Here is a 14,845-nt window from a genome sequence, read left to right as displayed (position 1 = left end):
CAATGCAAATTTTCTTGTATGTGTTAGCATTAAAGATGGACATACTGTTTTTCCAAAGCAGCTCCAGTAATGTCAAGAAAAATGAGTAACCTCGCTTAAAACAGAAATTTTCTCTTCTGAAGACACTTTCCCTTATGAGAATTTGTCAGAATGTGTCCATCAAACCTCCTGGTGCTAAACTGAATTTCTGATGCAGGAATGTTTCCTACCCAAAATGACAACATTTCAAGGGAAACTTCTTTCATTCCCTTTGGTTCTCAGCCAGAATACTTTCATTTCTAAAATTATTTGTGATGAACAGTGACAGTCAAACAGTGGGCGTTTCTCAGAAGCCTTCTACAGGAGGATAGGGCCTGGTTGGAGATAGACAGCTTCTGGGGCTAAGAGTGAAAGAACTTGAGGTCTCTGAAGGCTAGAGAGAGAAATCTCTAAAGACAAAGAGGGGAGAGTACAGAGTTTGCTGCAAGTCAGAAGCCAATGAATTGGCTGAAAGCAAACCAGAGAGCAAACACCTCAGAATCAGAAAGCTGTTTATAAAGTTCTTTGGGTTTGGTTCCCTCTAAGCATGCCCATCTGAACCTTCTGGCTGACAGAGGTCCCACTGCACAGCATTTTGCCTGTTCTAAATGTGCTTTTTAAAATACTCCTGAGAGTGGGAAAGTTCTTTGCATCAGATACTGGTCTGAATGGTTCTGTCTAACAACTTCTGCTTGTTAAGGAGAAGTGTTTTGTTCTTCCCTTCTACCTGGCAATTCATGGTCCCACAGCTACAGCAGCTGTGTGGTACTTTGAGGTAAACCAGAGCAGTGCAGCCACCTCGTGCTGCACACGTGTCACTGGGTGCCCCATATCAGTATGGACAGGCTGGTGCAAAAGTCAGAACTGTAAACAGCTGTTGTTCTGTTGTCCTGCAGATACTGTGGACAATCCTTTGTAATCTAGGAATAACATGATTGTATTTTCTCTTCTTTTAAAAATGCTCATTTCTTATCAGCCCATAATTCATTTTGACTCCAGACATAAACACATTTGGTTTCTGTTATCTCTAAGCTTGCAGTGAATATACTATGCAAATGTACAAGCAGTGTGAGCTCAGACACTCAGAATTCTTCTAGGTCTTTTTTTTAGACTGTCAAGCAGCAGGATTTTAATCTAGACTTTGCTCCATTAAATGCAAAGGTGTTTCCTGTTCAGCTTTCTACTTCATCTGTCTCCAAACCACATTTCAAAAGAGGAGGTCTTAGAAGACATGAAGAGCTTGAAGGTCCTGGCCATCTGAATAGCTGGCAGGGATGGTGACAACACAGACACACTGGAAGGAATGCAGTGAGTAAGTTCCTGTGCTTCTGCAAAGATAAAAGGTCTGTACTTTACAGCCAGACTAAAGGGACTACTATTACTACTATTACTCCCCAGGATAATTTTTCTCACATGTTTATTTTGTATATACAAATAACTGTATTTTTCCTAATGTAATTTGTTTTTTAAAGCTTCATTGTGTTTGTTCTACATGTTCTCAATGAGAAATTGGGTAGTGGGCACATGTTTTTTCTCATACATTGGCTGCAATCAGTAGTGCTCTCCTTATTTGCTTTATTGCTGTTGAAGCTATGTGAAGTGCAAGTTGCTTTTGTGGGGTGTTGCTGTTAATTCAAGTGGATAAGCACAACATTATAATTCACAGCAGTACAGCTGTGTCTTGTCTATTTTGGGCTTAAAAACTTGTGGAAGAAATGTTTAAAATATATTGCTCACTAGTTGCAGGAAAAGATTTACATTGGAGTGGGCATTAGGGAAACTCCCATGTAATTTCTTGAAATTGTCAGTACTTGAAATTTCTTCCACTTCTCTCCACCTAGTCTGTTCTTTGGGGTGTGTATTTGCTTTTCTTTTCTATAAGAAAGCACCAAACACACCAGCCAACCTGCAGAAGCAAAATTGCCTCTTTAGTAGTGGTGGGCTAGATAAATCCACATTCTCTTAAGCATTTTATTTCCTTCCTTCTTTCTGAATTGAAAGAGGCCTCTCTGCATCATTGTATTTCTTTCACAGATTACTAAGGGCTTTAATAAAATCCTCTCTGTTGCAGTCAGGGTACAGAGCATTTTGTACCCTGCTTCCCTTCTCCCCTCTCCAGAGATTTGCTGTGGCAGCAGGGGCATGGTCCATTTGTGCACTGGCCTCCCAAGGGAATAGCAGTCTCACCTTCCTGAGACCCAGTGCACCACAGACTGCCTTCTCCTTGCCCCACACGGGTGCTGAGGCTATCACAGGTGTTGGAATGTGTAGGCTCACCTGCCTGTGGGTGTTCCACTCCTGACCACAGCATCCAGGCCGGCACGAGCAGCCGCGGTGCCGCTCACGGCGCCGAGTGTCCCATGGTACAACCAGGACACTGCTCTGTGGCTTCCCTTTGAGCATCCAGAGATTTAAATGTTTACTTCTCTACAGTGGCAGCATCATAACTCTGCATTTTAGCATCTGCACCTTCCAAATTTTTTATCATCAAGGAGTAAGTTGGATAAATTAATCCCTGCTGAGCTAGACGATGACACATTGGTGCCTTCCCTGCCTTTTCAATTCATTTTCTTCTAATGCAGGCAGCATTGGTGCTAGAGAGGAAGGGCATTCTTTTCTTGCAAAAGAGTATTTTTACAGACCTTTGTCTTTAGACAGAGTTAAAATTCTTGACTGCCTGCTAGTATATTTATTTTCTTCAACTCAGCTGAAGATTTTGCCCTTACTGTTGTTTTTTTTCAAAGCTTAGATTGCATCTGCCTGGTAAAGGCATGTTTTTATGGATGATATGTGAGATTTAGAATTTTAATTCACTCATTTTTTAGATACGTAAGTTCAGCAGCAATTTTCTTTTCCTGTGAGTAAGGTCACTCCCACCTGTTTTTCATGTACATGGCTAAAGACCAGACCCTCTGGTCACTTCTTCCTCTTCACAGTTATCTTGAGGAATATCAGATGGTTCCTGTAAGTCTCATGTATAGAAACATCCCCTGGTGTGGTCCTCCCATGTCCACAGAGCCAAGGGTGTAGCTTTGTAACAAATGCTTCAGTTTTACTCCCAGTCCATTTTCAGCATTACAGTTGTAATCCTTGACCTGCCTTTCCCTGGTTACCTTTTGTGCAGAAATGCCGTGTGGTGACTCACATGCTTTTTATTTTTAACAGACATATGTGTTATTTTTAACACATATGCAAATATGTATGACTGGGCAGTGTATGAAAAATATATCTGGAGAGCAAAAGAATTTTGGGGTTTTTTTTTAAGCTTTCAGTGGTTTCTTTTACAGAGGAGACATTATGTTCTTCAGATTTCTGCAGAAAATTGAGTTGCGAGTCCCTGGCAGTGAGGATGCTGTGGTGAGAGGAAGGCTCATGAGCAAATAATCTCCACAAACATAATGAAAAATATTGGCAATAAAAATGAGGAGAGCAATATTCAAGGCATCTAGGGTAAAACCTGAGTTCCTCTACTTCCTTTTTTTATGACTGGAAGAACGGAACTCCTCCACCTTCTTAAATAAGAAGGATACAGTAACCTTTATTTAATGTATTTTTCAAGTAATCCCTTTAGCACAGAGACTGTCCCTAGCTCTGTATTTGTGCAGTGGCTAGTAAAATCAAGAGTCCTAATTTTTAGATTGGTCTTGTGTATTTCATAAAAGAAGTACCCTCTAATCCTTTGTGCACTGTGGACAAGGGAACCAAATAAAGCTCCAAAACCAGTGAGCTCTTGTCTAAGAAAAAAGCATACACAGGGTGCCCAGGTGTCTTCCTTGGTATCTTGGCATCATGACTAAAACCTACTTCCTTCTTTTACCACACCTGTATCCCCATTCAGAGCATCACTGCACCTACTGCTAATACACTCTTTGTTTTTGATACTCCAATGACAAGATAGATCAGACTTGCAGCTAAATAAGCCATGCTCTGCTCGTAAAGAAGGTCCAGATGAATCAAAATAAGTAGTGATTATTTATTAATTTTTATTTCTATGTGAAAAAATATTTTGCTTTTCTGGGTGGTCACTTCTCCATTTACAATTACTCATTTGACTTATCTGCAACCACATATTTTGCATAAGAATCTCCTTTGGGCACTTGCTGGAGCATCTGACAGCTACAAGGTTACTTCTCATAGTTAATGTTCAATAATCAGAGTGATGGTGATCACTGTTTATAGTAAATCTCTAGGCCTTCAAGCCTCACAAAATCAATTTATTTTCAGCAAAATAGATGTGAAGAGACTGCTCATAATTCACATGACAAAATAGTGTTATCTGAGGGTATGTTAATTTCATTAATTGGGTATATAATTGCTTCATGGTGTTATCAATTTTCTCACCTTTTCTGTCATGAAATCTAATCAGCTCCTTTTCTTTAGTGTTTGTATTTTTTTTTCCTATAAATGGAAATTTCTCATTAATGGGAACTCACTTTTTTTTTCGGAGTTGTGGAAATGCATGGCAGTAAGGTCTCACTTTAACATCATCATTGCTAGGTTTGCACAGGTGTCACTGTCATATTTTCTGGAAAAATCCCTTTGCCAAGATTTCTTCTCCTGGGAAGCTGAGAAGCCTCAGCTTCTCCTGTGTTTGCTGCTCTGGAATGTGGTCTGGAGATCTTTTACCAAACATGTGAATTGTTTTAACTTAATGGCCAGTCACAGCCAGCTGTGTCAAGGCTTTGAGGAATCACAAGTTTTTATTTTTCATTCCTGATAAGCCTTCTGTCTGTATCCTTTCTTTTTCTTTTGTATAGTTTTAGCATAGCATTCTATAATATAATATAATATAATATAATATAATATAATATAATATAATATAATATAATATAATATAATATAATATAATATAATATAATATAATATAATATAATATAATATCATGAAATAATAAATCAGCCTTCTAAGAACATGGAGTCAGATTCACTCATCTCTCACCTCATCCTGGGAACCCTCACAAACTCAACACAGATAGATTATCTAGAGCATTAGCAGAACACATCCTATTGACCAAAGGCAGAATGCTTGCAGAGGAAAAAAAGCCTTCAAGGATGCCTCAGAATATAGTTATCCATTTTTATTAGCACCTAGTACAATTACCCAGTCTTTTTGCACAATGGCAGGTGGTTTATCCAAGCAGTCATGCAGGTCTTTTACCTTCACTCACGTGCTTCCCTACTTGTAAACCCTTGGCCTGTTTGTTGTCTCCTGCTCTGGCTGCTGTAGCAGCTCTGGCTCTGCGCAGACAGTTTCCCTGTCAAGCCTCCTTGGAAACCTTGTGCTTCTGAGAGTCATTCTCATGACCAAGATTTCACATCAACTACAGTTTAAATATGCCCTTCCAGCTGGAAACACTGCTCTGAGCACTGGAATGTGTTAGTCTGGAGCAAGGGAGCTGATGCAAAGTTCCACATACATCTCTGGACTTCTGTAAGGGGTGGATGACGGCGATTTCAGGACAAAGTGACAAAGAAATAACTTTTCCTAGTTTATTTTGGGTGTGTATTTTTATTTTTTTTCCTAATCTATATTAAAAATTCTTTGAGGGCAAGAAGAGGGCAACAGCAGACCCACATCAGCAAGGAATTCAATGAGATGTTGTAGCACATTAGTTCATTACCCATGATTGAATCATTAAAATGGTAAAATACCAAGCTTGGCCGTAGAACATGGAATTTAATCTGAATATATATGCAAGCCTGAGGTACTGGGTTCATTGTCTTTTAGGTTTAACTGTTGTTCATGTAAATTGTAGAAACAGCATAGTGAAATCTTTGCACATATCTGAATTATTGTGATTTTTTTGTTGTTTTGTATGGGAAAAAATACAATGTTATCAGTTCTGTCCCATCTATATGGCCTTGAATAATGACTTTTTTCCTTAATTTTTTTGCTACTGATATAATGTCTTTCAAGCTTATGTTATTTTTATATGTCATGGATCATGCAGAAATGGCCTGCTCAAGAAGTAAGTTTGTGCTTCAACAGACAGGAACAATCAGTGCTAAAATTCAAAATATATGCACCTGTCTCTTTTTTAACATTTGTAAAAAATATCCCATGACACAAATAGTTCAAGCTTCCCATTAAAAATCATCATGCTTGCTCCAAATGAATGAATTCTTCTGATCTGATGAAACTGTGAGAAAGATTTATTCTCATTGAGGAGTAAAGTTAATGGAAGAAGTGTTTGTTGAGACTATGTGATGAAAATGTACTGCATTCAGAGTTCATGTTGGCAGCTATTCAGATTCTTCCTTTCTTCTTGCAGGAGAGTCCTGGCAGTTGAAATATTTTGCATATCAAAAGTAAATTCTATTACATTAAACAATGTGGACTGAATGTTGCAGTCCATTAGGCCAAAGAAAGAATGTGTAAGTAATTTTATTTCCATATAATTCCTCTGGATTTGTACTAGCATTAATTAGATGGGATTTAGTCACTTGGGATACAGCCCAAATTTTGTTATGCATTAGCATTTTTTCCAAGCCGCCAGTTTTACTCTTATTTGACTAGATAAAAAATAGAATCAAACCCTTAATTTATTAAAATATAGCCAAATACTCTTATCCTAGTATGTCTGGGGATCCTGCTTGTTTGCTTAAAACCAAAACAAGCTCTGTCAATACACCTACAGAGAACTAAAAGTTCATTTTCACTGCATAATTGTAAGAAAACAAAGAGGAAGTGGCAGCGCTGTTTCATAGCCTCCTTTGCTGAGCAGGATTTCCAATGGCACTGGATTGTGCTGTGGGATTCTAAGGAAGCACCTCCTCAGCACTCAGGATAACTTGTAAACTTAATTCAAGAGATTTAGAGTGGTTCAGTTTGGAACAGGCTCTGAGCAACCTGGTCTAGTGGAAGGTGTCCCTGCCCTGGAAGGGGTACTGGAACAAGATGACATTTATGGTCCTGTCCAACACCAACCACTTTATGATCTTTTGATTCAGTTGCCTGTAACCAGTACAAATGTAAATGATAAAAGATTTCTTTATTTGAATTGCAGGAAGAATCCTTAGAATGGATTGAAAATTTATGAATATCTCTTCATTCTTGGAGTAGGTTAATACATCTAAGCATTCAAATAAGAATTGTTCATAATAAATATTTGAGCTTTCAGTCTGTGTTACCAGACTCAGTGATGCACTTGGTTAAATACTGTCTCCTTGCAGGAGAGGCTGGATATCTGTCTGAGGATGAAAATCACTATGCTTAGACATACAATGAAGGACTTCACCATGAAAGAAGATGAAATTATTTTCCTGTACCACAAGAATAGATGTTGCATATGCTAACTAAACACAGTCCTAGGTCATGGAGCTACCAGTGCAAATCTTGTAACAGCAGAGGAGATTGTGTTTAAGCTTAGCTCTGCTTTGGGATGATGGCAGTTGTGTCCATGTTTCAATGACCACAGAAATCAGCCTGACCTGCTGCAGCATTCATGGGTTACAGGTTTTTAGTAAAAAGATTTATTCAAAATCCACTGAATTATTGTAAAGACACTCCAGGAATATAAACAAAGAGCAAAAAGAAGAGTACTGTGGAGTCCCCTTAGTGTAGATCTAACCTTCCTAAAGTCTTCCAAAACTAAACAAGACTCTAACAGGCTTGTGAAAGAGACCCTGACAAACTTTGTCCCAGTTTTTGTATACTTTGAGCTAGAATGCCCAATTCTGCTACAAATTCCTCCTGCATCTCCTTTGAATATGGTGCAAAATCTTTTGCTATACATCATGGAAAGGTGTGTTGTTCTGAATGTTGAATCCTTTATGATATTGTTGTTATGATAGAACCTCTGTTGCTGATTATTTTGTTATTGAATGGTCTCTACATGAAAAAAAAAAAGGAAAATTGATTGCATCTTAATCCAGAATAGGATAAATATGCAAGTGAAAATTTCTGATGAAAAATTACACCGCAACAATATGCAATGTATAAAATTAAATATTTTTTCTTAATTCTCAGTCATTTGCAGTTACCCTTACAAAGTAAGCTATAACAATGGTTAAGATTTAACAAGTAGATCACATCCTCCACCTTTATTTTGTCTTTTTAGGAAATCGGATGGCCAGAACTCAAAAAATTCCTTCCCACCTTTTTTAATAGCTTTGTATCTTGAACAATACCAGTCTCCATTCAGTCTTTCTTTTCCTTTTTATGTCTTCTCAAATCCTTGTCCTTCTATTCCATTGCAATTTGTTGTCTCATCTCATAATCAGTTCTCCCTGTTCAGTTATTCTTCCCAAGTCCCTTCATGTTTTATCTTTTTCTGATCTGTCCTGCTGTTCTGCTCCTTTGTGGTGTCTAATGGAACGAGCTGCAGAACATCCTTTGTCAGGTTTTAATTTAATTTTTATCTAATTATGGATTTTATTTTAAAATTTTACATAGAAACATGTTTGGTTGGCTTTACTTTATGAACTGAGATCTATAAATTCACTTTGCAGTGTGCTGTGCAGGCAGAACAAAGGAACAGTTGCAAAGATAAATTTACCAAAGGCTCCTCATAAGCGCCACTTTAAAAGTCAGTTTCTCTGGTGGCCCAACAGGATGTCCAAACTCAATCAAAACATGTGTCAGGCTGCACAGCTGACATTTCAACACTAGAAAGAGCTTGCTCTGGTGCTGACACACAGAAAATGGATTATGTCATTTCACCAGTGGAACGTGCAGCTGAGTGAGAGTTTGATTACATCCTGTAATGAATCTGCTTGTGAACTGACTTTCAAAGTCAACACTGATGTGCAAATTAGTAATTCTCAGCTGAAGGCATGGGGGCTGCTGCTATACAGAGTTTCTTAACTAGTTTTCCTTTCTTACACATAAGACTGTTAGAAATAAGATGACTCCATTAGCTGAAATTACTCTGTTTTCTGTGGAAAGCAGTAAATGCTACCTTGTGAGTAAATCATGGGCTTTTAACAATCCATCACATTGCAGGTAGGAGAAGAGAAGCTCTTCTGGGTGGAGGCAGTTTGAAATGGGAATTCTGTTGAGCCTTTAAATGTAAAAGTTTTATAATGCTATATCCTGGTTTTATCCCCTCGCTGCTTTCTCCTCCATCTTCCCCTCTGTGTGCACACACACACACATCAGCACTGACAGTAACATAAACACACAGCTGTTACTGGGCAGGGGCTGTTTAAACCAGCTGTTAACAAGGGATCAAGTCACAAATCAGGAAATAAAAGTAGAGAGAAGAGATACATTCTTGTTCTGGAAAACAAGAAACCCAAGCAAACAGAATTCTCCTCCAGGTGGACTCTCACCTATGCAGGTTTCAAGTGTCTGTTTGGAAGGTCACCTTAGAAATGTGAAGTGCCTTTAGAATGTGACATGTCAGCTGTTGTGATTCAGGGAAAGCATGGTCTTTGTCTAAATAAAATATTTGGAAAATGTAAGCCCCTTTAAAGCCTGAAAGTTCAAGATAACCTTTAGATTCCATTCAGCTTTGAATGAAAGATAAAGCCACCAGCACTTATCTCAGTGCAGAATTAAAAGAGAAATCCCTGCACTGCATTGGAAGGCTCACTTAGAAAAAAAGTACATTTTTTTTTATATCAATGCTTGTTTATGATTAGTCAAGCTGTGATTTTTATTTACTTCAGTGACAGCTATTTAAATCATCCTATTATTCTAAAAAGAGGTTTAAAATGGTCTAATACAATATTTTGAAATTGTTTAAATGGTGTTTTATAGATGGTGATTTCTGAGGGAATGTTTTCAGTGCACCTCCATTAACATTTAGATTTAAAATGTGCAGGATGCAAGACTTTATGCCATTTTAAGGAATATAAAATAAGATTATTCTTGAACTTATACAATTCTTTTTCCTTTTACAACCAGGCTTGAATTTGATCTTTCTGAAAAGTATAAAGTGCAAAAATTTTAATTTTTGAGCAGCAGAGCAGTAAGCAGAGTTCTTTTGGTGCTCTTTTGTGATGAGAAAGGACACCTCATCTGCTTCACATGGTCACAAAAACTTACTTCCTGTATATAATTTTGAAGAATATAGTTATGGGTAAGTACATGTGGGAAATTTAGAACCAGCTGTAATTCTCATATGTAATTCTCTAAATCTGTGTCCTCTTTTAGACTTTTGTGTTTGGACACTACTTGCTTCACGGTAGAAAAACCAAAAAGTATTGATTGATTCTATCTTAGTTATTTTTTATATTTGATCTGAATGTTCTGGAGTTTCCTCTAGTCACTGACCTCTCCACTTTTGAACATAACCCAGGAAAAAAAAGGTTCATACATACAGAGCTCCATCTGATACAATTTACATGATTTACATATTTAATAATTAGTGCCTGCTTTGACATAGATCTGCTATGAACTTGAGCTTTCAAGAAGTTTTTTTTAAATTTAAATGAGTTTAAATGCCCTCCCACCCCCCAATATTTTCCCATCATTTTAACTGTCTCTGTTTAGCTGTTGCATATGATGAAGAGGGAGAAGAGAGTCATTGGTATGGGCAATCCCTGACACTTTACTGGTGTTTGTGTAACTCTTTGTGTGAGAACTCTGTTTTGACTGGTAAAATGAAATCAGCACTTCTGAACTGCTCTCATCTGTCCACAGGGAGCAAATAAGAATGTACTGTAGGCCTGGCTCATAATTCCTATAAGCACAAAATTATTTTGTCCTGGTGCAACTCAACGTGATTGCTCAGTGTGGTTGAAATAACTGAGTCTTGCTTTGTTTTTCAGACTCTGGAGGGAAAAACAAGAAGACTGCATTTTGGCACTTCCCTGTAGATGCAGTCATCCAACAAGCTCCAGACAAAAAAATAGAATTTTTTTTCCCAAATAAATAAATTCTGAAGTGGTTAAGCATTTTCATTCTTCTAATAATATTAATACTACTATTAATATTTAAAAAATATCATGATGAACTATATTACTTTTTCGTATAATAGAAGAACAGTGAATACAAATATCTGGGGTCTTGGAGAATAATATTAACTATTATCATGCAGCCTAGGACACAACAAAGAATTAATATCGATAGAGAGTCAACCACATCAAACTTGGAGCATGTTAGTGGGTTCCCCTCTGGATACAGTAGATGAGTGCACAGGAATCAGGGACACTGGGACATACACAGAGGACCACAGAAACAGGAGCCTGAGCCTCTGCATGGAGCTGGGCTTAACTGCAAACAAACAGAAATGAAATTTCTCTGTTACTTGCTACACGAGCTCACCTGTCTCAGGAGAAATCTGAGAAGATTTTTATGTCACTTGGAGTGTATTTATCCATACTAATTCAGAGAAAGAAGCCATAAGCATCTCCATAAGTTTCATACCAGTAACTCCCTAACCTATTCAAACTAAATAAAATATTTCCTGGAGGTACGTGTGAAATATACTGGGAATTTAATGATTAGCTGCAGAAGAACTGAATTCCAATTTTAATTTAAAACCTTTTGATTTATTTTAAAATAAAAGCACTTTCCATTTCAATTTACATTTTCTGTTTACAATTTTAGTAACGTGCTCTTTTCTGCATAACATTTTGAAATCAGACAAAAATAATTCAGACACTTCTATGTAAACCTGAGGTCAGTTGCATGTTTGATAGAAATGCTTTGTTTCCAAGACAGAACTTAGCAACAGCACTTCCCAACATCTTTTTCATTTCACTGTGGGGCAGCAAAGAAGTGGCCTCTTCATCATATTCACAGGAAGAGTCAGGATCCCTGTGATATCTGCTTTCCCTCCTCAGTATGTCCAAGTGCTTATACAAAATCATTTCAGGGATCCATGGCGCCCTACTTTATCCCTCTCTAAATTTCTTTTTACTAAATTTCCCCACAATAATATTTGTTGCTGTCTCTGGGGAATTTAATAATTGGGGGCTTTTTCCCTCCTTCACAATCTGGGAATTACTTTTAATATTAGGATTTAAAACTCCTCTTTTTCCAAAGGAAAACTGGCAGAAAAAGCATTCTGTGGAGACATCTTCCACAGTTTAATTTTGTCTTGAGCATATTAAGATTTCATGACTAGAGCCTTACAATTAACTGGAGTCAGGAATTAAGTGGACTAGAAACACTGTAGGCATCCTAAATATTCAGTGAACAGAAAGAAGGGAAATAGATGAGCATGATTTTCCCCTGTGGTGGGAGGATTAGGAATGGGGCTACTCTTCTCTCTTCAGTGCTTCTTCAGTGCTTCACAGAAATTGCTAGAATCAGGTGTATTTAATCTGGTCCATTTAATCTGCTCCAATACTGCCAGAAATATTCTTGTATTACTACCATGGATAACTGGTTTCACTGCTAGAAAATTATGAATTTCTCTGCATTAAGAGTCTGTTTCTATGAGAACTTATGATTTGCTGTGCTAGGCAAAATGGATGCTCTTTTCTTTTAAACTGAATATATTATGGGTAATTAAACACTGAATGTTAATTTGCTATAATGTGAAGTGAACTTGATAATAAAAGAACCCATTTATTTCAAAGTCTGTGAATCTAAAGAAGGGATGGAATATGCTTTTAATATAAAAAAATATTTCAATTAAAGTGCTCAAATGCTGTAGTTATCCACCTCTTAAAAATTCTAAGCATTTTAGTATGGATTGTGTTTGTACTCAATTTTTGTCCTCTGGTGTGGTCTTTTCTCACTCTTTTAGCATCACTGGTGCTTTTTCCTGGTTTCTGGTGTTCACAATGTCCATGCCATGAATTCTGAATGAGTTTGGCTGACAAATGTCCCATGGGATCCCAGCAGAGCCCCTCTCCTTTGCTGAGCTCACGTGGAGCAGAATCCACTGCAGCAGGGGAGGAGGAGTGGGGGTCCTGGTCTTGCCAGCACAGTGGGATCAGAATTGCCAACCCATCCAAAGGATCTAGGATGTGCAGGAGCAGAAATGGATGTAGGGACAGTCCAAAAGGTTTGTGCTGGGTTTGGATGTTACCATCTTATGACTAGATATGAATTTGAGCAATAGGCATTGAATTAGCTTATAACCACTCTTGTGTTAAAGAGAAGGCTGGGAAGCACTTAAGTAGAGGGCATATATACAGGGTCACACTGCTAAAATATTTTCTCCCTATTTTTCCTGTCAGTATTCCCAATTAAGTAGCAATTTTTTTTCCAGGACTATTAAATAATTGTTTCTAACAAAAATGTATTTTGTGTGGTAATTATTTTTGAACTGTTGTAGGTGTAACTGCTAATGAAATTCAGTCTTTTGTGTCTGCAGCCACCTTCTCCTTGCCTCCCCAAGAGTTTGCTATTTAAGAGCTTGCCAACTCAAACAAATTTAATTGCAGTGCCTTTTTGTTTCTTATTTCATGCTAAGCATGGGCTCACAACACAGTGCAGAGATGTAAGACAAGAATTCCTCTCTCTGTTTACCTCAGTGACTCAAGAGAAATGCAACAAACTCTGAGTTCAACTTTGCACCCAGGCAATGACAGCCTGCCCCACCTGCCCACCTTTCAGTGCTGTAATGTGAAGCAATTAGGTTGACAGCTTTTTCCTGTTTAGAAAATTTGGGACTAATTCTATCCCCTTTACACCTCTTGAGGCTCTCTCTCCTTTGCAGGCACTCCAGCTAAAAGAACAGAGGGTGTACATAAAAGCAGTTCTCCAAATCCTACTTATTTTATCAATAACTACAACTACACTTCTTGGTTTAGCTAAAAGAAAGGAAATTGCAACTGCTTGGACTTGAACTTTTTTTAATAGTTTCCTAGTAATTTTAGACATGGCTCCTGAGAGAATCAGAAGAAGGCTTTTGAAATACACAGATTAGAAGACTCCAAAATGTGCGATGTGAGCATTCCAAACCAAGAAGGTGAACTGGTAATTTCCATGCGTCCTTTTTCACTGGCATTGGAGAGCACTGCCAAATCTGCAGCCTCAGGCATCTTGTACTCTGGAGCTGTGGAGCAGTGGGAGCTTCACCACTTGCATCTTCTGACTCTAAGTACTCAGTTGCAGTGGTGCTCTGGTGCAAATCTGCCATTGCAATGGAGCTTTGTCAGCCTTTCCACTCATTCAGCCTACAGTGAGCAAACGTGTCTGTGCTGCAATATGAGCACAATCCATCCCAAAATATGTGCATTGTCACCTTTTTTTTGGTTTTGTACTGCTGTTCCATACACAGTGCTGTGGCAGCAGCCAGCATACAATCTGTGTGTCCTGAGGCTTTGTTGGTCAGATAGAAAAAAGCTGCTTTGGTCTCATTTTCAGCTGCTGTATGAATTGGCTGCTCCTGGAATTTAATGGGACTGGTTTATGTTTCGTATCATTTAATGTACTGGAATTACTACCAGAAATAACTGTGTTAAATAACTTCAAATTGTTAATTCTTCTTCCTATGGAAAAAAAGCACCACTATGAAGTCACACAAGAGTTTAATTAATGGGTTTATGGCCACTGAATGTATCAAGTGCACAAAAAATTTGATTCCTAGCTACTCTCAGAGTAGGACTGAAGGCTTTGAACATGGATGTGCTCTGAGTCTTGGGGCACCTGCTATCTGAGTGTTTGGGGCTGTGATGAGACACAAAACTCCCTATATGCTGTAACATTATATCCTTGCAAACCCTAAAGAAAATGAAATCTAATAATCCCAAACCAACAAAACTTACATTCTAGTCATCCAATTATACACATCATGGATAGCTCACAAAATGCCAAGAGACTCTCAGATTTCCTGATCAGCAATACAGAGTTAGAATTGAGCTAATAGAATAATCCATTCAATTAAAGCAATGAGGAAAATAAGATAAAATTCTGACCCTCTAATTTTTTTCAGAAACTGCTGTTGAGTCTTCTGCAAACTGATTTTTGTGCTGCTCCCATT

General features: G+C 37.9%; 1 long non-coding RNA gene across 3 annotated transcripts; it reads left to right on the top strand.

Moving 5' to 3' along the window:
* The first annotated feature begins 902 nt into the window (after positions 1-902).
* On the top strand, positions 903-13,190 carry LOC132324014 (uncharacterized). Of its 3 annotated transcripts, XR_009485493.1 has the most exons (5): positions 903-1,330; positions 6,290-6,392; positions 7,191-7,762; positions 9,868-10,042; positions 10,734-13,190. It is a non-coding gene; the product is annotated as an uncharacterized LOC132324014 (long non-coding RNA). The 3 variants fall into 3 exon arrangements; XR_009485492.1 differs by lacking the exon at positions 7,191-7,762 and having other exon boundaries at positions 916-1,361; XR_009485491.1 differs by lacking the exon at positions 7,191-7,762 and having other exon boundaries at positions 919-1,330.
* Positions 13,191-14,845: the final 1,655 nt, after the last annotated feature.

The sequence above is a fragment of the Haemorhous mexicanus genome, chromosome 2 (assembly GCF_027477595.1).
Source record: "Haemorhous mexicanus isolate bHaeMex1 chromosome 2, bHaeMex1.pri, whole genome shotgun sequence".
NCBI classification, from domain to species: Eukaryota; Metazoa; Chordata; class Aves; order Passeriformes; family Fringillidae; genus Haemorhous; species Haemorhous mexicanus.
This window is presented reverse-complemented; position numbering and strand designations above follow the sequence as displayed.